At 44.7% G+C, this 26,305-nt stretch overlaps 1 protein-coding gene across 1 annotated transcript in view; it reads right to left on the bottom strand.

Moving 5' to 3' along the window:
- Nucleotides 1–25,937, bottom strand: part of LOC310777593 (unconventional myosin-Ic-like) — a 112,807-nt gene extending 86,870 nt beyond the window's left edge. Inside the window, exon 1 of the mRNA XM_083637967.1 lies at nt 25,641–25,937. The gene's annotated coding sequence lies outside the window, so the exon portion shown is untranslated. The remainder of the gene's footprint in view (nt 1–25,640) is intronic.
- Nucleotides 25,938–26,305: the final 368 nt, after the last annotated feature.

Raw genomic sequence — 26,305 nt, forward strand, 5'->3', positions numbered from 1 at the left:
AGAGGTAGGGTCTAGGGTGGAGGGAGGGAGTAGGATACGGGCCCGGATTAGGGCGAGGGTGGGGAGAAAATGGGAAATGTGGAGGAGGAGAGAACAGAGAAGGAGAGGTGGGAGGGTGCAGGGGAAGGAGAGCAGGGGGAATGTGAGAGAGGGGGGAGGACAGAGAGGAGGAGAGAGGCAGAGAAGGAGAGGTGGGAGGGTGCAGGGGAAGGAGAGCAGGGGGAATGTGAGAGAAGGGAGAGCAGGAAGTGGCAGGGATTCAGGAAATAGGGGAGAAGAGGAGAAGGAGCAGAGGGGGGGAGAAGGAGGAGAGAGCAGGAGAAGGGAGGGGGGGGTGGTGGGATGTGGGGGGGGAAAGAGCATGGAAAGAGAGGAGAACAAGAAGGGGGAAGAAGGGAAGAAGCGGGGGAAGGGGGAAAGAGAGAGGGGGGGGGGAGAAGATCAGACAACTGACTACTCTAAGCATTAACCAGAGCTAACTGGGACATAGTATCTAGCTAATCTACAGCCTAATCTGGCCTATCCTACCCTGCTCTAGTCTGATTTTAGCCTGAACACTAACAGGTCAGCCTTAGGCTGTAGCTAATCTATCGCCTACCTAAGCTGTTCTAAACCAACCGGCAGCCCTCGACCAGTGATGAAGAGCACCGATGCCCCCCGACCCGGCCCCCGCCCACATAAGGCGTGGGAGGGAAGGCCAGGCCGGGACACAGCGGCACCCCCTCACCCCCAGTGAACGCAAGAAAACCTTTCCACCATATGGTGGCAATCCACACATGGATCGCCACATGGATTGCCCCAGTGACTGGCTGAGGAGGAACCTTGTGAGGTCGTTGTGCTAGGGGCCCATTGCTGCGGCCCGGGTGGACCCAGCCCCCACGCGACCCGCCCCCCCAGCCCCCAGCCACCAGCATAGTGACTGAGAGCGTGAGAGCAGGCCACGCGGGGGACGGGCCCACCCAGGCCACAGCAGCGGACCCCCATCTGGGGACTCCCCTCCGAGACAGGCCGAGAGATGCCGGGCTAAACCATGCACAGAGTTTCCGATAATGAAACTCTGTGAATGGTTTATTATGGAAATAAAATTTACAAGAGAACAGAAAATTGAAAATGTGTATGCTAAAGTGTTAGCATGGAGCACTAATAATCATTTAGTCTATGCTAAAGTGTTAGCATGGAGCACTAATAATCATTTAGTGTATGCTAAAGTGTTAGCATGGAGCACTAATAATCATTTAGTCTATGCTAAAGTGTTAGCATGGAGCACTAATGATCATTTAGTCTATGCTAAAGTGTTAGCATGGAGCACTAATGATCATTTAGTCTATGCTAAAGTGTTAGCATGGAGCACTAATGATCATTTAGTCTATGCTAAAGTGTTAGCATGGAGCAGTAATAATAATTTAGTGTATGCTAAAGTGTTAGCATGGAGCACTAATAATCATTTAGTGTATGCTAAAGTGTTAGCATGGAGCACTAATAATCATTTAGTCTATGCTAAAGTGTTAGCATGGAGCAGTAATGATCATTTAGTCTATGCTAAAGTGTTAGCATGGAGCAGTAATAATCATTTAGTCTATGCTAAAGTGTTAGCATGGAGCAGTAATGATCATTTAGTTTATGCTAAAGTCTTAGCATGGAGCACTAATAATCATTTAGTCTATGCTAAAGTGTTAGCATGGAGCACTAATAATCATTTAGTCTATGCTAAAGTGTGTGCATGGAGCAGTAATGATCATTTAGTTTATGCTAAAGTGTTAGCATGGAGCAGTAATGATCATTTAGTTTATGCTAAAGTGTTAGCATGGAGCACTAATAATCATTTAGTATATGCTAAAGTGTTAGCATGGAGCACTAATAATCATTTAGTAGGGGTGTCACAATATATCGTCCCACGAAATTTCGCGATAGTAAAACGTCACGATATGTATCGTTGAGATGAAATCTCATATCGTGATTTTTTTTTTTTTTTTTTTTTTTTTTTTTTTTTTTTTTTCAAAAGTAGACAAAGAAACGTCTTTGTTTGTTGAAGTTCAATGTGTGGAAAGCAGTTCAGTTGAACAAGTCTCTGAAGAGACACATGGGAAGTTATACAGGAGAGAAACCATTCAATTGAGTTTCTGGCAAAACTGTTTACTTGACAGGAAAAACTGAAGATGCATAAAAAATAGACTAAGAAAAGTCTTGTTGTTTGAGTTTGAAGAAAAACTGAAGATGCATAATGAGAATTTATACTGCTGAGAAACCTTTTAGTTCAAAGTAAATCTAAGTGACGGTGTAACTCATTCTATTTCAAGATAAGCCTTATCTCCAATCTCATGTTTTTTCTAGTTGTTATTGTAATAACAATTTCCCACAACAGCATGTTTTGTATTTGTGCATTTCAAATAAAATACTACTTTTCCAGTCATATATTGTCATTATTCAAGTTTAAAAAAATATTGTTAAAATCGTATCGTATCGTATCGTTATCGTGAACCCAGTATCGTGATACGTATCGTATCGTGAACTGAGTGTATCGTGACACCCCTATCATTTAGTCTATGCTAAAGTGTGTGCATGGAGCAGTAATGATCATTTAGTTTATGCTAAAGTGTTAGCATGGAGCACTAATAATCATTTAGTCTATGCTAAAGTGTTAGCATGGAGCAGTAATGATCATTTAGTTTATGCTAAAGTGTTAGCATGGAGCACTAATAATCATTTAGTCTATGCTAAAGTGTTAGCATGGAGCACTAATAATCATTTAGTCTATGCTAAAGTGTTAGCATGGAGCACTAATAATCATTTAGTTTATGCTAAAGTGTTAGCATGGAGCACTAATAATCATTTAGTTTATGCTAAAGTGTTAGCATGGAGCACTAATGATCATTTAGTCTATGCTAAAGTGTTAGCATGGAGCACTAATGATCATTTAGTCTATGCTAAAGTGTGTGCATGGAGCAGTAATGATCATTTAGTTTATGCTAAAGTGTTAGCATGGAGCACTAATAATCATTTAGTGTATGCTAAAGTGTTAGCATGGAGCACTAATAATCATTTAGTCTATGCTAAAGTGTTAGCATGGAGCACTAATGATAATTTAGTCTATGCTAAAGTGTGTGCATGGAGCAGTAATAATCATTTAGTCTATGCTAAAGTGTTAGCATGGAGCACTAATAATCATTTAGTCTATGCTAAAGTGTTAGCATGGAGCACTAATGATAATTTAGTCTATGCTAAAGTGTTAGCATGGAGCACTAATGATCATTTAGTCTATGCTAAAGTGTTAGCATGGAGCACTAATAATCATTTAGTCTATGCTAAAGTGTGTGCATGGAGCACTAATAATCATTTAGTCTATGCTAAAGTGTTAGCATGGAGCACTAATAATCATTTAGTCTATGCTAAAGTGTGTGCATGGAGCACTAATAATCATTTAGTCTATGCTAAAGTGTTAGCATGGAACAGTAATGATCTATCAGGGAGATATGGATGATTTTGGTGTCTTATATTCTCATAAATTCACAGGCAAATTGATGAATGGGACAAGCTCCCCGAACTGCTACTGTATGCTACAAGCCTAAACAAACATTTTCGCCTACTATACAGATCTTTTGTTGAGAATATACAGTACAACTTAGGCCTGTTATTGTGGGGCAACAGTGTGTGTGCACACACAGCACACCCAAACACACACACACACACACACACACACACACACACACACACACACACACACACACACACAGAGCAGGATTTTGCAGTGAATAGGGGCAGGTGGTGACTTGCAGAGGAGGAACTCAAAACATTTCTCCCTTAGGTCCCAGGAACATTCTGCCACCTCCAACCCCCATCCCCACCCTCTCTACACCTCCACCATCCCTCTATCCCAGAGGCTGGGCCTCCCCAGGGAAGCTCCAAACAGTTTCAGGGGAGGCTCAGTGAATGGAAGTGAAAACATATTACATTAGTTATCAAAAGGTGATCCAGGCATCCAGGAACTGAGCAAAACTAAGCAGGGAGGGGGGGGGGGCTTTTCCAAGCTTGGCCTGAGGGGAGGCCCGCAGTCTCAGACTTTGAAAACACCCCTACTCCTCCGTCTTTGTCTCCATCCTACTTCTATCCCTCCTCCCTGCCTCTTCCAGCTCTCTCCCTCCATCTCTTCCTCTCTGTATTCTCTCTCATCCTCCTCTCTCCCCCCTCTCTTCCCTCCCTCCCTCCCTCTCTCTCCTCCCCTGTGGCCAAAGGGCCTCTTGGTCTTATTTATACCCGGCCTGCAGGCCTTATAAGGAGAAGGCCTCCTGTCGGTTAAAACCCTGCTGGTCTGCCCACATTCTGCAGTCCAGGCCGCTATACAGACCAGTATAGTACAGTACAGTAGACTAGAGGTAGAGCCGTATGAGTTTTGCCTGGGTCCAGAGCTTCAAATATGCCCCCTGCACCAAGTTGGCAGTTGGTTCTGCTCGGGCATCGTGACATGCATGTTGAAAAAAATGTTCGGTCCAATGAGCGACGAGGGGGGCTAACGATTAGCCAATCAACAAACAGAGCAATGGGCGGGACCTAAGGTCGTTGGCAAGCTGCTGTCAAGTGCGCCCTACCTAATAACAACAATGGTGACCACTATAGACGAGATAGACGCTGCTATCGAGGCTGTTCTAAATCAATTTAAAAAGTACCAATTACGTTGAAATGCGAAGAGCACTCTGCTTTGAAGACATTTATTCAAAGGAGAGATGTTTTTGTGTTCCTCCCACTGGATTACATTGATATTTGGGCGGATACGTTGATGGTCTCTACTGATTGGTTAAAGAAAATCCAATCGCCCTGGGGGATTTCCCCCATGGAAATCTGTTAGAGTGGAGGCAATGTCAGAGTGGAGAAGGAAATAATAGAGTGTAACGAGTTGACTGCACTCAACATCCGTTAATTGCAGTTTAAAATAATCCACATAATCATCACCACCACCACCCCCCTCCTTCACCTGGTCCTCCTCTCTTCCTTCTATCATCCTTTCTTTCACCAGCCTGCACAGCGATTGGTTGAACCGGTGACAGGCCACAACCAACCGTGTTCAGGCAGAGGTCATCAACTAGTAAATAAGGAAGTATTTGAGTGGATTTCACTGACAGGGAGATATTTGTGCATACAGTATCAGCCTGAGTTCAGTCCTCTGAGCAGCTTGAACACATTGCTAAATATCAAAACAGTCAACTTCCTGTTTACTAGACCGAGCACTTCCTCTCTGCTGATTGGCCATTAATAACGGCTGACCCGCATACTGCAGCCCAAGTGTTGCCCCATTGTTCCCACGCCCCTCCTCAACTGACTCCTCCTACACCCATTCAAGTTCCCACGCCCCCCCTCAACTGACTCCTCCCACAGTACACCCATTCAAGTTCAGTTTCTCTCCCATTTTCTCATTTTTCCTCTCTTTCTCTACTAGTATTTTTATTTGGATTTAGTAAGATGTCCTCATATTCAGCAATCAGCAACCATGTTCTCCTCACATCATAGAGTTGCATCAGACTGACAACCACCGACAGAGACATGGGCAAGGCAACCATTGACCTGAGCACACGCACACGCAGACACACACGCAGACACACACACACACACACACACACACACACACACACACACACACACACACACACACACACACACACACACACACACACACACACACACACACTCCAATGACTAACTCAGCGAATACGGATGGCCAGTCGCTTTAGTTTAAACTGGGTTCAGAATTGACCAGGATATGAGCGCTGAACAATTAATTAACAACAACAACAACAACAACAACAACAACAACAACAGCAATATGAACTTCGATCATTTTTAAATGAAGCTGCAATTCATTGCAAAATGGAGATCTAAGAAGTTATTTTAGTGCGGCAGGCGATCTTTGGTCCATGGATCAAGTTCAATAATGGTGAAAAACAGACTCAAAACTCACTAAATCCTGAACAAGCAAAACGAAAACAAGAACAAACAAGAAAAATTTCATGATATATGAATTGCAGTAAATAGCAATTGCAATATTTGTCAATTCAATTTGCAATTCGATTTTTTTTTTTGCGTCAATATCGTTCAGCCCTAAATCTATGACACAGTGAATATTGAACTGAAGCTTGACTTAAAGCCCCAATCAGTAAGATTTTTGACATTTTTTACTGTAATATAAGAGCTTTTTAGTCTTAGGACATGGTAGATTGAGTTGAAATGGGGAGACTCTCGCCTTTATTTATCCCACACCGCCCTCCATTGGCCAGCCCTGGGACTAAGCAGTTTGCTGCCAGCGTCCCGAGGCAAGAAAAAAGAAAAAAGAAAAGGATGCGCTAGGGCTGCACGATATTGGAAAAAACTGACATTGCGATATTCCCCGCCCATGCGATATATATTGCGATATGAAAAAATACAGATTTTCACCAGATTAGCTCTATTTGAAAGAAAATAATATTTCTAGAATGATTGGGATGATTTTGTAGAGGAGTCCATCTGATTTTGGAGGGGAAATTAGGTATTTTAATGTTTCTCAACCACTGGGCTGTGACCTACTGGTAGGCCTCAGAGCGTCATCTATCAGGGTGCATACACATTTTGACCAATGGATTTCCATGACTTACATACATGAAAAAGTGAGTTATGACATTCTACTTTAAAATGTCACTAGCCTATACTTCACTTAGTGTAATGCAGCCTTTAAAACCAGGGAAAGACAACATGTATGCTGTATCACCATATTACCATCCAACATCTAAGACCATATAGTCTCAAATCACAATACAATATGGATATAAATTTGATATATTGCCCACCCCTAATATTGAGTGCCAGAATCTACCTCCCAATGATGCTATTTGCAGAAAAACATTAGATTTAATTGATTATAATCACTGCTTTCAACTTCTTTCGTTCTTCTAACGTTTCAATAAATCAACAATGAAACACCGCTGCCACTTCACACATGGTTACTTCACACACTTGGTCTGACCCCCCTCCAGAAACTACCAAGTGGTACGCTCCGCATTTGGGGAGTTCCGGTTTTTGAGCGCACGCAGGGCAGTACAGAGACGAGGATTCACATGCAGCCGACCGGTGACAAACAATTCATTCGTGAAAAGTAATAAATATATATTTAATTGCCCAGCTATGTCTATTGTCTTTTTATTTTCACCGACATGTTTTGTGTAAATGAGTCGCTATGTATGATTACCTCTACCGTAACGTTACTGCTATCATCTGATGCATCATCAGACTGAGGGGGAGAGAGAGCTGCGGTGATACACGGACAACTTCTCAGTAATCACTTTAGCCTTCGTGTCATTAGAAGTTGCGGTCTTGCTTTTTGGTGTTTCAAGAGTAAATATCTCCACTCCACGGACATGTTGAGTTACAGCAGCCAGCCTGCTGTATACTAGTGCGCTGCAAGCTGTGGACAATTGTCCGCCTCGCAATCACATCGTTTACAGACAGGCTACTGTCAGCAACGCAACATAAGCAAAAACAATTCAATTTTGCTCTCTGTGCATGTTTGTTGTGTTGAAGCTAAGCATTAAATGAGTGAGTACAGTAGCGGGGCGTCTCTCTCCTTTGAGAGAGCCTGCATTTCACTCAGTAGGCTACCCCTAAAGTGAGAGTTTATCAAGCAACATGACGAGTTAATTTGCTTTTGACATCGCACGTCCTGCGATGTGACTATCGCGCATGCGCACATCGCAATGTCGATGTGTAAACGATATATCGTGCAGCCCTAGGATGCGCGCATGCGCTGTACAGCGGAAGCGCTGTCTGCATGAAAACAAGGAACTAACTCGATTCGGATTTGCCACGAAAATGATGTTTCACGGAACTATGGATTATTATTTCATCACGTGGTGAGTACCCGATGTCACAACATGTACATAGAGCTTTCTGGCGCTGTGTTTTGTTGACTTTGAACGGCGATATCGTTATCGATACTAATGCACGCAGAGGGCGCAGTTTCTCCAATAGCAAAACTTGGAAAACTTACTGAATGGGGCTTTAAAAAAAAGTATATCACAAAAAAAATCATAAATATCATCATAAAAAAAAATCATCATAAAAAAAAAATCATATAATAAAAAAATTATATCACAAATCAAATTTCAATCGCAATATGTGTCAGAAAAATAGATGGACCTTTTCCCCAAATCGTTCAACCCTAGATATGAGTGCAGCAATCTTCTCACCAGGCATCTCCTACAACGCACGCACACGCACGCACGCACGCACACACACACACACACACACACACACACACACACACACACACACACACACACACACACATCATTAAAGTGCTCAGCTGTCTACACAGGGCTGGGAGGAACACATGGAGAAGAAAGGGGAGAATGTCGGGAATGACAGAAAAAGTTAGAGGAAGAAAATATAAAAAAAAACAGAACAGCAACAGTGGGGACAGAAGACTCCTCAGAGGCCACAGCGTCCTCATTAAAACACCGTCAATATGTCAGCATCCAGCTACATTACATCTGACACATGAATGGGAATTTATGTGTGAACTGAACTCAACTGCCTGAACTCTGAGAGAACTCCTCCCACATCCACCAGTGTTCAGGAATCTGAGCCAAGCTCCTCCCACATCCACCAGTGTTCAGGAATCTGAGCCAAGCTCCTCCCACATCCACCAGTGTTCAGGAATCTGAGCTTGACACGGAGCCAAGAGAATAACTAAACACAGACCTCCCAACACAGGCCAGCTCAGCACTTTGGAAACGCACGTGCACACACACACACACACACACACACACACACGCACACAGTCAGACACACACACACGCACGCACGTGCATGCACAGACACACACACACACACACACACACACAGACACACAGTCAGACACACACACACGCACGCACGTGCACGCACACACACACACACACACAGTCAGACACACACACACGCACGGACGTGCACGCAGACACACATACACACACACACACACACACACACACACACACACACGCACGTGTCGTACACACACACTTGACTTCATTGCAACATCTCAGGAATCTTCTGCTGAACTCTCCCCAGAGGTTGATCAGGAGGGTTGGGCTGCTGACATGGAAAATATCCACCCAACGACACATACGTGTTCCTGTTACTGTATGTTGTGAAAAGCATTGACACATACATGGAGGACGGCACGGTGGCTCAGTGGTTAGCACTAGTTGCCTCATAGCAAGAAGGTCCCGGGTTCGAAACCCCGGTCCGTCCCAGGTCCTTTCTGTGTGGAGTTTGCATGTTCTCCCCGTGTCCGTGTGGGTTTTCTCCGGGTGCTCCGGTTTCCTCCCACCATCAAAGACATGTATGTTAGGGTTAATACTCCTGTCAGTGCCCCTGACCAAGGCACTGGCAAAAGAACTGGAGTTGGTCCCTGGGTGCTGCACTGCAGCTGCCCACTGCTCCTAGTTCTAGGAAGGTTCCTAGTAGAGGATGGGTCAAATGCAGAGGATGAATTTCCCCATGGAGATAAATAAAGGTTCACGTAACTTATGTTCATGTTACTATACTTGTGAGCACCTTCCATTGACTCCATTCATTCCAAACCTAAAACCTTATGGGGCCAACACCTCCAATATTTGTTTCTTAACCAAATGTCAGCTCAAGTGAGTCCAGTATCGTTTAGGGCAGGGATGTCAGAGATACGGCCCGGGCAGGTTTTATCCGGCCCGCGAGATGTTTTGGAATATTAAAAAAATTATAATAATAATAATAATAATAATTAATTGAATTATTATTATTATTAAATTCGCACCCCATTATCATGAACTACGTGTGGCTAATAAGCAAGCTAAGAGTTCATTCATAAGTTAATTAACCTGCACTACAAGGAAGTATGTCAGTAGGTCATCAGGTGTAAACAAAGCCGCCATGATGCCACGCTGGAATTGAATCGCGCATTCGGCTACCTACCAAAAAACAAAGGAATCAACAAGATGCTGTCGAAAAAGAGAAAGGTTGACACGGAATGCAGGCAGTTTCAAGAGAAATGGAAAGAGCAGTATTTCTTTTGTGAAGTAAATGGGTAAATGAGTCGAATTGATTTTAGTTAAAAAAAAAATCCGGCCCCCATGAGGTCTCAGATGAACAAATCCGGCCCTCTACCTAATATGAGTCTGACACCCCTGGTTTAGGGCCATATTAATAGTTTTAAGCATATTTGGATGATTATCTTGATAATATCGTTAATGTGACATGACATTTTCATGTCGTCCCGCCCCTTGTGAGGACATTTAGCCCTCGCAAAGATAGAAGTACAAGGACACACAAGGACACACACACACACACACACGCACACACACATACTGTACATGCACACACACACACACACACAGCTTTCAGTCAAAGTCATGCAAACATGGGTATTAGTCGCATGGAGGGGAATGGTACTCCGGAGAAGACACAGACTATTTTTGTTCATGATGTAGCGGCTCATTTGGTTATTATTAGCCATCACCAGACAGCTATGCAACATTACCACACACACACACACACACACACACACACACACACACACACACATACACACACATACACACACACACACACACACACACACACACACACACACACACTTCCAGCAGTCCCCATGATAATGATGAAATGTCAGGCCTTGCCAGTCGTGAGTCTCCAGAGAGACTGAGACAAGTGGACAGACAGACATGGGGGAGGTGATGACCAGCAGACAGAGTATGTGTGTATGTCACAGTAAAATGTGCTATGTGTGTATTGTGGAGCATTTTAAAACACCAATATTGTATTGTTGTCAAATTAATTGTGATGTCTTGGTACAAATATCATAAATCAGTGGTTCCCAAACTGAGGTTAAACATCCACCACATGGAGGCGCTACAGACCAGGGGGGGTACTTGAGAGAAAGGGGAATTGTAAGAATAAACTATGAAAATAAATGAAACGCTATCAGCACAAATCCCTATCCGAATGAGGAGATCCACAAGATGTTTGTTTCTGAAACCCTATAGGTTCATTTATACTCGGAAAAATAAATGCGTCCGTTTCAAACGGTGTAATCGTCACTGCCCACATACTTCCATGCGTCTTTCACGTTGGTATCGTGTTAAGTAATGCATCCACCAGTGGGCAGTAGAGAGTCAAATGTGTGTATCCGTAAGCTTTCAGATGACGAACAGAAAAGACAGGAAATGAACGCAGAGTACAGACAGAAGGCTCTGTCCGTCTCTGTCTTTAACGTAGAGGATAATTGGACCTTAACTCCACTCACGAGATGCCAGGATTTATTATTCTCCTCGGGTCCAACATACAGCATTAGGTGCTCCGCCATTAGTCTCTTAAAATAGACTGTCTCATCTACATCCGGCGAATGCAGCTAAACAGTCTGTAGTGTACGTTACACCCCCAGAACATGCACAAGGAAGTTGGGAAAAAAAACCTTCAGACAGGAAGGAAGTTCGACGGAATCCGACCAATCACGACACGTGTGTCCACGGAAAAAATTTCTGATTGGACTAATGAGCGGAAGACCCGCCTTAAAAAAATTCTGATTGGACTAATGAGCGGAAGACCCGCCTTTCTGCTTCCCATTCCGGTTGGCGCATGCTTCTCCCCCACGAATTACAGACGGTATGGCGGAAGCATTTGAAAATTGCGGAAGCCAACTCGTCTGTTCTAAGAGACTACTCCGCCATCAACACAACACAACACTTCCATTGCCTGCCTTCAAAATAAAAGCATACAGTGCTCTGTACTGCATAGCCATCCAGAAAATAACGTGAATCACTTACAGCCTTCTTCACTATAAGGAACCTCCATAAAAATAGCTTAAACACTGGCAACATTTCCTCTGACAATGCAACAAGAAGTGAAGAAAACTTACCATCTTTTTGCTAAGCAAATTTCCAAGAATGTCCTTTTCCAATTTCTCCCTAGTGACACACCCGACCACAGGCCTACTGTAACTAACCACACTGACTGGGGCCCAATCTAAAATGAACAGTTGTTCCAACAGTCCCGTGAACACACGGCAGGAGATCCCCTCTCTCTCTCTGACACACACACACACACACACACACACACACACACACACACACACACACACACACACACACACACACAGACACACACACACACACACACACACACACACACACACACACACACTCCTCCATCCAACTTGTCATGGTTGGACTGGGTGGGGCCGTGGGGTATGTTAGATAGAGAGCTTAGATTAGCTTGTATACGATAGGAGCTATATGGCTCACAGCTGTTAAAGACACACACACACAAAAAAACACACACACACACACACACACACACAACCACGCAGCTCCTCCAAGATGCAGGAATCAAAATGAACGTAAACAACGAAGCTACTCTTCAAGAGTAATAGACACAATCTTAATGTTAAAAACCAACCAATGGGCGCTGAGGTGTCGGTGGTGGCAAGTTAGTTTGAATGCATGTATGTATTGTATCAGGGTGGCTGCAAGTTTCATGGCGTTAAAAAGGCCCATTCTGTAACTTCTTACTGACACCGGTGGCCGTTAGAGAAACTGCAGGCAGCCTGTGCTCGCACTGGCGGGCGTGTGCTGTACTCACACGCAGAGATGGGCGAAAATACATCAAAAAGTATTTTGATACAAAATTACAAATACTTGCTAAAAAAATGACCGCGCGCCCATCCCATCCCACTTCTGTTACACGTTTTGTAGATGCCCACTCCCTCACTAGTCGGCACGAGAAATACTACCGGTAGTCGGTTAAACGATCAATTAAATGATCGGTTAAAGACTTAAAATGGTCTTTACCAGCCACTACTTTAGCCCCCCCCTCCTCTGCTGCCTAGATGTAAACAGACCAGGCATGTGTTAGTGGGAGTGGAGCAGTGGCTGTAATGTAGTGCAAAGGAGCAGGAGGAGAGATGGCATCTCATACAACCAGCGTAGTTTGGCAGTATTTTGATCCAGTAAATGAAAATATAGTTGTATGTAGGCTGTGTCAGATAAAACTGGCATATAACGTTAACCACTCGACCGACATTCGGCACAGGCATGGGGACGCAAGGACATGTGGAGTGGACGCTATGGCATTGCTAACGTGTTAGCCAGACAAGCTAACCCGTTAGCCACACAAGATAATGCTCATATGCCAATGACTGCACAAGATGCTTCCACTCAACTTTGTTGAACGCAAAGGCTTCCGAAGGTTAAATGGACGATATTGAGCCTGAATACACGACAGTGGGGTGAATTCGTTGTTGATGTTTTCTTATGTGCAATGTTCATAAACAGCACAAGATGTTGTGAATATTGACGATTATTACGAACACAGTGTTTCCCCTACCATTCTAACAGTGCCAACAGCGCCCCCGCTAGGCCATTTCTTTTTTCTTTTCTTTTTTCTTTCCCTGCTCTCCCCAAAATTTCAATCAACCTTTATGGCATATTATTACAATACAACAATACTGGTGTTGACAGTGTTGACAGTAATAGAAGATGCCAAATCATTCAAAACAATAAGCATTTTGCTTTTAGGAGTATTGTGCCAGCGTGCAGCGCTGTTCCAAAACTTGTCAACGTATGTCGTTGCCTGGGAAACGCACATCCCATAATACAACTGTTCGCATCGCATCCCATAGTAGTATGATGATACTTGGGGTGCCATTGCCAACATAGATGCAAACAGGTTAGCTAAAAGTTTAGCGTCGCCAGCGAGGGCCCCCACCGTTGCGGTCTGGGTACGTTTGGAAAAATCCCTCCAGGCCTGAAAAGATTTCTAGGGGAAACACTGCGGGAACGTAATTAACGGTTTCAAATGGCTCTTAAATACACACACCATTTTTTCAGACAACGTTTTAACCTTATAGATTAAATAGCGCTCAGTTTTGGCTGTATTCTGAGTGTTTTCTTACTAGTCGCCATTAAAACCTCCGTTTAAACGTCGGGAAAATTACTCGCCACCACCGGCATCCCTAATTGTCACCATTATCCGTCAAAGTATGCACATACAATTCAGTTTGATTATGATGGGACAATGAATGAATGAATGGATGAATAAATATCGGCTCTCTGCAGCTTCAATCCAAAGCATGTTAATATCAGCGTTCAGAAAGCCGTATCAGTCAGACCCTAGTAGTCCTTATCTCACTCATGGTGTTTGCATTCTTCAGACGCTATAGGGTTTTCTCTCTTTCTTTCTTGTTTTTGTTCCCCTATCTTCCAGCTCAAGTTCTAACAGAGCACACACACACCTCGTGTGTGTGTATATATAGTCCTGTTCTTAGTCCACTCTCATGCCACGCCCCCTCTTCTCAACCCCTCCCTCTCTCCAGATCCCAGGCCACGCCTCCTCGGTATTGTACTGACGTTATCACAGCTCTGTGGAATAGACTTGGTTAAAGGTTAACTCAATGTGCTGAGAGAGAGAGGTTGACAGGTCGCCTCCACGGTCTTCAGCAAGGACGTTGACGTTGACATTATTGTCACCATATTCAAGGCTATGGAATACAGGGCACAGATAAAATACAACAGACACACACACCTACACACACACACACACACACACACACACACACACACACACACACACACACACACACACACACACACACACACACACACACACACACACACACACACACACACACACACACACGGTGTCATATGGCAGAAAACTAAGTGGGTGTGTCACTGCTGCAAACATTTGGGAAGCAGTTGGAAAATCACAGGTATGGAGGGGAACATAATTACAGGTGCGCTATGGTACAGGATAACAGGATAACAGGATAACAGGATAACAGGATGACAGGATAACAGGATGACAGGATGACAATATGACAGGATAACAGGATGACAGGATAACAGGATAACAGGATAACAGGATGACAGAAGGATAGGATAACAGGATAACAGGATGACAATATGACAGGATAACAGGATAACAGGGTAACAGGATAACAGGATAACAGGATAACAGGATGACAGGATAACAGGATAACAGGATGACAGGATAACAGGATAACAGGATGACAGGATGACAGGATAACAGGATAACAGGATGACAATATGACAGGATAACAGGATGACAGGATAACAGGATAACAGGATAACAGGATAACAGGATAACAGGATAACAGGATGACAGAAGGATAGGATAACAGGATAACAGGGTAACAGGATAACAGGATAACAGGATAACAGGATAACAGGATAACAGGATAACAGGATGACAGGATGACAGGATGACAATATGACAGGATAACAGGATGACAGGATAACAGGATAACAGGATAACAGGATAACAGGATAACAGGATAACAGGATGACAGAAGGATAGGATAACAGGATAACAGGATAACAGGATAACAGGATAACAGGATAACAGGATAACAGGATGACAGGATAACAGGATAACAGGATAACAGGATAACAGGATAACAGGATGACAGGATGACAGAAGGATAGGATAACAGGATAACAGGATGACAGGATAACAGGATAACAGGATAACAGGATGACAGGATAACAGGATAACAGGATAACAGGATAACAGGATGACAGGATAACAGGATAACAGGATAACAGGATGACAGGATAACAGGATAACAGGATAACAGGATGACAGGATAACAGGATAACAGGATAACAGGATAACAGGATAACAGGATGACAATATGACAGGATGACAATATGACAGGATGACAATATGACAGGATGACAGGATAACAGGATGACAGGATGACAGGATGACAATATGACAGGATGACAGGATGACAGGATGACAATATGACAGGATGACAGGATAACAGGATGACAGGATGACAATATGACAGGAACTCAACTTTACAGGGATGTATGTAGGGGAGGAGAGGAGGTGTGAAAATGAACAAGCATCCAGTGACTGAGTGTACAAAACATTGGGGGGGGATGCTCTTTCCACGGATCCATCCAAAGTCACGAAATTACCTTTTTCACAGCAGCCATTTTGTGTCTAAAAGGCAGGGTAAACAGGTGCAAACAAAACATTAATGAGGGTTTCCAACTTCCAATCAATAGACCCTTTTCACGGGGGGCATTTTGTGTTGAAAAGGCAGAATAAACACAGGTGCAAGCAAAACACTAATGAGGGTTTCCAAATTCCAATCATGGAAGTTTGAAACCCTGGTTAGTGTTTTGCTTGCACCCGTGTTCTGCCTTTTCAACACAAAATGGCTGCTGTGGAAAAGGCCCATTACCTATTTACAGACGAGTTGCACGGCACGGTTCACCTTACACGACTCCACATGGTGAGGAGAGGTACTACTTCTCAGACCTGGGAGGCGGGGCTGAAGACAATGAGTCACGCGCGGCGCACTAACAACAATTCAAATAAACGCCAAAGCTTACAACAATACGCGGACTGAAAGGTTGAGTCTGGTGCTGCTCGGTTGGTCAGGTTCTGCCCGATAGGTTTCTGGGCAGCTCAAGAGTGACCACCTCACACAGTACCAAGTGCATGTGTGTTTTTCAATGGGGGGGGAGTCTCTTCACATTTTCTCCCTGCACATAAATCACTGATTGGTCATTCCAGCACCTAAGACCACCCAAAGGCAAGGAGGGAAACCTCTGAACAATCTCTCACCAAGTCACTGCATTTCTAAAATCCCCAAATCTTACAACAACGGGAGCAAATTAACTCGGTGTACTTAAATGAACTCGTGCTGTATGAGTGATGTACGGTGTGTGTGTGTGTGTGTGTGTGTGTGTGTGTGTGTGTGTGTGTGCTATCACACAATTCAAGCCATTGGAAGACTTCTTCACGACCTGCAGTCACACAGAGTGGGGCGGGGCGGGGGCCATGGCTTTGGGAAGTGGGAACATTTCTCATGGAAAAGCTAAAGCCGTCGCCCACAGCAGCAGGCTAAAACTAACCAGGCGTACCACCACACACATACACACACACACACACACACACACACACACACACACACACACACACACACACACACACACACACAGACACACACACACACACACACACACACACACACACACAGAGTGAGTCATCGGCATACAGGTAACACACAGTCTGACTCACTGCCAGACACACACTCTCATTTACTTCCATTCTAGTCGGTCCTCATTTCTATTTTACCTCCTAGTTGCTGGCATCATTTCCAATGTACTCCTCAATGCCTGGAGGAGTCAGTCCTCAATGCCTGGAGGAGTCCCTCCTCAATGCCTGGAGGAGTCCCTCCTCAATGCCTGGAGGAGTCACTCCTCAATGCCTGGAGGAGTGACTCCTCAATGCCTGGAGGAGTCACTCCTCAATGCCTGGAGGAGTGACTCCTCAATGCCTGGAGGAGTCACTCCTCAATGCCTGGAGGAGTCCCTCCTCAATGCCTGGAGGAGTCACTCCTCAATGCCTGGAGGAGTCCCTCCTCAATGCCTGGAGGAGTCACTCCTCAATGCCTGGAGGAGTCCCTCCTCAATGCCTGGAGGAGTCAGTCCTCAATGCCTGGAGGAGTCAGTCCTCAATGCCTGGAGGAGTCACTCCTCAACACCTGGAGGAGTCACTCCTCAACACCTGGAGGAGTGACTCCTCAATGCCTGGAGGAGTGACTCCTCAATGCCTGGAGGAGTGACTCCTCAACACCTGGAGGAGTCACTCCTCAATGCCTGGAGGAGTGACTCCTCAACACCTGGAGGAGTCACTCCTCAACACCTGGAGGAGTCACTCCTCAACACCTGGAGGAGTGACTCCTCAACGCCTGGAGGAGTGACTCCTCAATGCCTGGAGGAGTGACTCCTCAACACCTGGAGGAGTCACTCCTCAATGCCTGGAGGAGTCACTCCTCAATGCCTGGAGGAGTCACTCCTCAACACCTGGAGGAGTGACTCCTCAATGCCATCTCAGTCATCTCAGGCACTCAAAACAGCACTAGGCAAGATTTATATGTAAAAAAAAAAAAATGTGCGCATTGCCAAAACTTTGCTAGAGAAAACCTAGGTAAAATAATCAATTAATTAACACAAATGCATATTTCATTTACTATTCACTATACTATGAATATATACGTTTAACTTTGACAAGATGTCTCATCATCTTTCTGTCCTCTGTGTGTGTCTGCTCCTGTCTGGCTAGCTGAACCTTCAGATCAATAGCCAGTGTCCAGTGTCCATCATGTCTCTGTCCTCTCTGTGTGTGTCTACTCCTGTCTGGCTAGCTGAGCCTTCAGATCAATAGCCAGTGTCCAGTGTTCATCATGTCTCTGTGTGTGTCAGCCACATCTAAACACACCCTCGCCACTCATCAACTAACTAAAGCTTAACTAAGTTATTATAGGATTTGATCTATGGTATTGGACTGATTAATTTGTTTTCTCTCACTGGAATTACATCTGGGAGTAGTGTTACAAGAATATTTGCAGATATTATTGAACATTTATTTACCTTTCATAAAAAATTGCACAATTGGACTAAATGCTGTTTCAAAGATCTTGAATATGGACAGAAAAGATGGGCTATCGCGGCAGCTTCAGATCTGAATCGGCAGCCTTCAAACAGCCCTTATTGTCTTCTCAAATCAGTGCTAGAGCTATAAAAGCCCTCTGAAGTGGAAACGCTGGTTGCTGAGCGTGTTGGGGACACGTGTGTCTACTTTTTACAACCCGGTTTAGGTGAAACAGCAGCACCCACGCCCGCATGACGCGACCGGAAGAAGCACCGCGGCGCTCTGCTAGCTTAGCAAGCTAGCAAAAACCCTCACCTAAAACGTTATTTATGAACCAAATCTTTGCCCTAACCTGCAAGATTATACGACTACTAGAGATGATTCCTTTTAAAAGCCAAGAAAAAACAATGTTAATGTCTGTTTTACTACTTAAATAATGCCATATTATACGCATAAAGTGATATATATCTGCATAATTAATGTGTCATATTGTGCATAAAGTAGGGATGCACCGATAAGAAAATTTTGGCCGATACCGATAACCGATATTAACATTGCTGTTATGGCCGATAACCGATATTTGCCGATGCCGATATGATCTGTATAAAAACACGTTATATGACCATCAAATTGTGTACATATGGAAAAACACGTGTTATCACAGTGAATTTGAAAAAGTAATGCGTTTCTTTATTTCGAAAACATGTGGAAAAGTCCATAAATCATAGATTCACCGCATTGTTTCTTCTCAATGTGAAAATTTTGGCTGATACCGATATTAACATTGCAACATCGGCCGATACCGATATGATTGCCGATATATCGTGCATCCCTAGCATAAAGTGTATATATATATCCGCTCCCGAGTCTGCGAGCGAGCGGAAGTGGCATGGCGTATGGGGGGGCGTGGCTTCACCTCAAATGGGTTGTAAAAAGTAGACACGCGTTGGGCACTTATCAGGCCTACGTCCTGACCTAGTCTGCTGCCTGTGATATCTCTGTTTAATATGCTATCAGAGCTAAATGTCCCGGCCCTGAGCGTCTATCTTATGCTTGGGTTTCAGCGTGTAGTCAGTCACACATGCCAGGGTTTAAACTAGGCTGGCTGTGTGGGACAGGGCACGGCTGGATCACCAACACATGACTGCATTTTACACACGGGGTCAGGGTGACATGCTGGTAGGTGGGGGGGTTTCTCTCACAGAGTACTTCCTTCTCTCCTTCAACAGTGCTACATGTTGTACTTTAACAGGAATAAATATATTTTTTATTATTATACATAATTTATTACCACGACAATTTTATTTTATTTTATTTTATTAGCATCGTTACTCTATGGAAATGAGACCATCACTTAAAAGATGGGCAGCATCCCCCAGTGCGTTTTACATTGTGTGTGTTGTTGGGAAATCTGCAGGACTGCATTACAGTTAGGGACGGGGGGATCGAGAGACCCGGCAGTATCGATCGGTATCGATCAATCATTTCTCAAAACCCGAAAATCAATAAGGTCTGAGCTTATCGATCCTGCTATATCGATCTAGACTAGCAGCTCTATAACGTAACGTTATGTCTCGAGAGATGAGTCACGTCGAGATGAGTCACTGGTGCACAAACATACATCAATCAAACGTTTTTGAATGAAACTCAATTGTCTGCCAACCGCCGTTAGCAAAGAAGAAGAATTCACCTATGGCTAAGCCACGCCCCCTTAGCTCACTCGGACAAACGGACGGCACGCTGACACTAGAATAACAATGGCGGCCGTCAGAACGATCTCCATCACTATTTACCGTCCAAAGGGATATTGCTTCATGGCCAACACACAGCCAAAGCTTTCAGAGACTCTGGCCGGGGCAGACGGTGGGAGGAGTTAAACGCAGGGGCAGACGGTGGGAGGAGTTAAACGCAGATGGAAAAAAATATAAAATATAAATATATAAAATAAAATAACTTCCAGCATGTTTATCCTTTAATAAACATCATGTATTCTCTATGCTGCATAGTAAATGTCTCTTCTTCTGCCTACAACTCCTCTGCATCTGTTTTCATCCACTGGCTCTCAGGTTCCTCTCTAGATGTCCTCAAACAGCAGTATCATCACCAGCCCAGGCTGTTTAGAGGACCATGTCTGTTTGTTGACGTCCGGCAGCTCGATGAGACAAGTTCACGGTAAGAGCCTAAGAGGTCAGCTAAGTGGGAAGGAATCCTCCGCGGAGCATTTCCTGTAACAGAGTTCAAGTACATGGGTGTGTGTGTGTGTGTGTGTGTGTGTGTGTGTGTCTGCATGTGTGTGTGTGGAGGGTGTGTGTATGCATGTGTGTGTGTGAGTGCTTCCTGCTGTTGTGGTGATGGTGGAGGTCTGGCTGACAGACAGCTGGGCCCGGGCGGTCAGGTGTATCCTCTGAGGTCCCCATGGGAGCGAGACGCTAACACGAACATGAAAACCTTCACCCTATCAACACCCGCTCCCCTCTCTGCCAAAGCAGTGTTCCCAACGAGTGGTTTGTCAACGTGGGGTCCGGGGACCTCTGAGGAGTCCTTGAGGTGTTCTAGGGGGCTCCCAGCCAAATCAGGAATAGTTTGATATCACTTGAATTTCCATGATCTTAATTAGAGAATGTATATATACACGTGACTTATTGTGTGCGTACGTTTCCCTCAGCACTAACACCACCCCTCATGTCATGCATTTCACTACTATTTATCCATGGTGTAAAAACGTCCCGTATGGCTAACCTGGGATAAAATCTTAACAAGCACAGGTCCATGGCCTAATGTGTATCTGTCAGTCCATGTCAGTCCATGTCGGTCCATGACATGAAAACGTGTTCAGATTCGCTGAAGTCATAAACAGTTACCAATTGTATATTATTTGATTCAACTGAACGTGGTTAATCAAGACAAGAGCACCAACAAAAAGTCAAATGCGGTCAGTGAGATCTCTCCCGTTAGTCAGCCGTTGGAGCTATGGAGTGGATCACGAGGAATTTGACCATGATGGTATCATGGACTACATACCATAGCAAACTGGTGAAGGACTGAATGTGAGAGTGAGATGGGTATGTGATAAGGATGAACATGCCAGGGCCAGTCACTTTCAACTCTTGTTGGAAAGTATCCAGTACAAAAGGAATGATCAACAAAGTCAGTCCATGAGTCTATTATTGTATGTCCTTGTCCATTTTTAGCATGGACATCATTCATCTAATGTGCAGATATTATGTACACACTCTGCTGTGTCTGTGCTTATATGAAGCTACAGCACCAGAGGGAAAACGCCTAACCATGTCCAGGCAGGCAGGCAGCCGAGGGAAAGGCGCAGCCCAAACCCAGAGAGCACTCATCCCTGCTTTCTCCACAGCCAGCCTCCAACCAGATAGCTCACCAAACACTCAACCCTGCTTTCTCCACAGCCAGCCTGCAACCAGATAGATCACCAAACACTCAACCCTGCTTTCTCCACAGCCAGCCTGCAACCAGATAGATCACCAAACACTCAACCCTGCTTTCTCCACAGCCAGCCTGCAACCAGATAGATCACCAAACACTCAACCCTGCTTTCTCCACAGCCAGCCTCCAACCAGATAGATCACCAAACACTCAACCCTGCTTTCTCCACAGCCAGCCTCCAACCAGATAGATCACCAAACACTCAACCCTGCTTTCTCCACAGCCCTGTCACAGCCAGCCTCCGATCAGAAATATCACCAAACACTCAACCCTGCTTTCTCCACAGCCAGCCTGCAACCAGATAGATCACCAAACACTCAACCCTGCTTTCTCCACAGCCAGCCTCCAACCAGATAGATCACCAAACATTCAACCCTGCTTTCTCCACAGCCAGCCTCCAACCAGATAGCTCACCAAACACTCAACCCTGCTTTCTCCACAGCCCTGTCACAACCAGCCTCCAACCAGATAGCTCACCAAACACTCAACCCTGCTTTCTCCACAGCCCTGTCACAGCCAGCCTCCAACCAGATAGATCACCAAACACCAACCCATCAAAATAAAGCAAGCCTCGAGCAAGGCGCTGTTCTGCGAGACAAATCAGCCTCAAAGCATCTGCCCCAAACCAGGCCAACGGAAACAGTGCTGCAGCTACACCCAGCTCACCAGACAGCAAGTGGCACGGAACAGATCAGCTTTGGACAAATGTATTGACAAGAAGAGCATATTGATGATGTGGGTTTAGTGCCGAGTTGAAAACAGAAAAACAGCAGGCAAGCAGACTGGGCATTTTAACCACACTGATTACAAAGACTATCACTATCAGGGATATTTTGCAATGCGTATTTTTGCTCAAACAACGCAAAACACTAAAATTAGACCTATAAATTATGACACTTTGCTGTCTTTTTTGCTGCTGAGGCTCCGCCTGTACTGCGCTGCAGACCCACTCCAAAGCCAACCATCTCCATTAACAAGCTGTCATCTAAAAGGAGCTTACACCCATCTTAACCACAGAGTGGGGGTCACCCAGCAGCACCAGTGAAACCCAGCCAGGAGGTCCTGCCCTCCAGGTGACCTCGGAGCAACAGGCCAGCTGACCTAAGCACTAAGCAGCTTGACCCCCGAGGAACGTGCCTCCTCCCGTGCTGGCTCGGTGGTTCACACGTCTCTCTTGTCTGCGTGTGGATCGGTCTTAAACGCGACTAGCTAGTTTGTCTTGTCTTTCCCCCGCTGTGTGGCTAATCTGTCGCTCAGTACTGGGATAACGACCAGCAGATTATAAAGCCGGCCTGTGAGAGACCAAGGGGACACTTTCTCCAACGTTATGGGGGAGCATGGTGGGAAAAGTCATTTAGGACTTTGTACGTTAGAACAAACTCTAAACAAAGCGCATAATCTGTACCAAGACACTTCTTGTTAGGGATGGGGCCGATCCGATCCAATATCGGGTGCCAATTTGGCACTAATTCACGGATCGGATCGGAATTGAAAATTATTATTATTATTATTATTTTGCAATTCCAGTGCAAAACGTTCATCCCCCCAGTTAGGGCGCTGGCCGTAATTTGCCCATGTATAATAGTATCCTTCTTTGCCTTCAATGCCTTGTATATTTTCTTAATTTTGTCTGCTTTTTGCAAGGTATATATTTTTTTTTAAATCTTTAATTGGCCAAATCTTTGCCTATACTGTATATTCAAGAAAAATATTGGTATCGGCATAATATCGGTATCGGCAGATATCCAAATTCAGGTATCGGAATCGGATCGGAAGTGAAAAAAGTGGATCGCTGCATCCCTACTTCTTGTAAAGTGCCTTCTGTAGACCTGTTAATATGAACATTTTGCACATGCTATAAGCTGTAAATGTACATACTTGTTTTCTTCCTATTATTCTGTTATTGTTATACCTATATTGCATATCTATTTGCATGTTTAATATTTGTTTGTATATTTTCACATCAGAGTATGTTCTACTGCTTGTTGTAGTTCCTTATATAATATGCTATTTTGATCTGCTGCTGCAACGCTGGCGGGGATCATTGAAGTGTCATCCCGCCTCTCTCATTTACATACATCAGTACTGTAGGTTTTAGGTGATTGATTGCTTGTAGCTAGCCAGGTTTAGGTGGTGACTGCCATGTTTGCATTGGCGCAGCAGGAGTGCTTTGCATGTGTTTATGTCGTGCACAAGTGGTAAACCACACACACATTAACAGGTGGACGTGCTTGTTGACAAAGCCTTCGTCACCCAAGGAGACTTTCTCAGCCAGGGCCAGACAGCTTGGAATTCACTCAGGTCAACCCAGACGCTGCAGACAGCTACTGGCAGCCTCTCACACTCACAGGGTCTTTTTTAAAGTCACCAGTATATTATGGGCAGGGGTGAGTTTACCAACCGTTTTATTTACAGAATAGTTTATATAATAAATCTGTGTGACCAAAATTCATATTAAACATCATAGTAATAATCAAGCTGATGTAAGCTGTAGGGAGACAGGGTATTTTAGGGGGAAATGCACAAATGCATGCTTTTTCATAGCTGATGTCTGTATAGTGTCATTATGATGACCAGCGACTGAAGGTCGTCATAGTTTACCCACCTTTTTAGTGTTTTGCCACCATAATGTCACTTATTATTATTATTATTATGGGGTGTATGTTGCCCCACTGCTCTTGACAGGGATCCCATCTACACAGAGGACTTACAGCAGCAGGAGGTTAATCACCGGTATGGCCTACGAGCTTGGCTAATAACTGTTTTGTTTTGTCTGTCTGGCGTCTGTAAAAACACGGCTGCTGCAACCTGCAGGGTTTCACGTTGTAGGCAGGGCCAGACGTAGGCTATACGCTGCTACATGTCCTGTCCACTACTGTCTGGACTGGATAGACCATTCTCACGGGGGACATTTTGTGTCGAAAAGGCAGGGGAAACACAGGTGCAAGCAAAACACTAATGAGGGTTTCAAACTTCCATGATTGGAATCTGGAAACCCTCATTAGTGGTTTGCTTGCACCTGTGTTTATTCTGCCTTTTCGACACAAAATGTCCCCCGTGAAAAGGGTCTATTGTGGTCATTGACTGTAAACGTTAACAAGCCCTGATATATTCCCTCTTGAGGCTGTGGAGCGAGACTCACGCCACACTCCATTAAAAAAATATGACCGTTTATGGTTGCCTGTACTTATCAGCAAAAGGTAACGTTAGGATAAATTACTGGAGCGGACTAGAACGAAGACTTGCGAGCCACTTCAGTTCGGCACGCATCCAACAAATCAAGTCGTACTATTATGTAAACTTTTTACACGTATCACACGACACACTGCACTCTGCCGGGCGGGTAAGAATACGAGGGATTAACAGACGACCCACTTGTACGTAGTTGTAAAAGTTAAAGTTTATCCAAGTTATCAATGTTTGGTATGCCGAATCGTAGAGTGGACCTTAGCGAATCAGAAACTGCCCTTACATTATGTTCTACCTGCAATGGAGCTTCGCTGATAAGCGAGGCAGCAGACCTGATAACGTTTTGAATGGAGGTTGGCCTGACGTCCTCTCCATACATACATACAGCCCACTCACTCAAGCGTGTCACTGAGTCCATGAAAACTTTAACTTCCCAGAAAGCCACACACGTCCGTCCGACCGACCACACCACAGCAAACAAAGTCGCGTTGCGGCACAGCAGAAGTGACGCTAAAGACAAGACACGAGTTTGCAACATTACCGAAACATACCTTCAAACAGCCGCGATCGAGGTCAAATGCGACGTTTTAAATAGCTTCTCCTCCTCCTCTTCAAAAGCGACAGTTCGTGGTTCTTCCAGACACACTGCTGTATGGATAGTGGGGAAAGCTGGTGCAGCAGTCCCTCCGGTGTGGGTGTGTGTGTCCAGTCGAAAGGACTTGTCAGTAGTAGGTAGGCGAGTCTCTCCTGTCTGTCTGGTCCTCCTCCCAGTCCCACCACTCCCAGTCCAGCCAGCAGACCTGTCCGTCACTTCAGCACCACCACAGCAGCAGCAGCAGGCTCTCCAAGGACACCTCCAGCTCAGTCTAAATAACGGTGCATATATTCTCAGCAGAGAGACAACAAACTCAAGTGTGGTATTTCTTTCCAGCAGTCTGTGGTGTCGTTGTACTCATCAGTTCCCCTTCAGAGCGAGTGTCATAATTTCCCTCTTCCTTCCTTTTCTGTTATAGAAAGGCTCCAGCTCCAGTCCACCACACACACACACACACACACACACACACACACACACACACACACACACACACACACACACACACACACACACACACACACACACACACACACACACACACACACACACACACACACACACACACACACACACACACACACACACACACACACACACACACACACACACACACACACACAC

Source organism: Poromitra crassiceps (assembly GCF_964638095.1).
Source record: "Poromitra crassiceps genome assembly, chromosome: 5".
NCBI lineage: Eukaryota > Metazoa > Chordata > Actinopteri > Beryciformes > Melamphaidae > Poromitra > Poromitra crassiceps.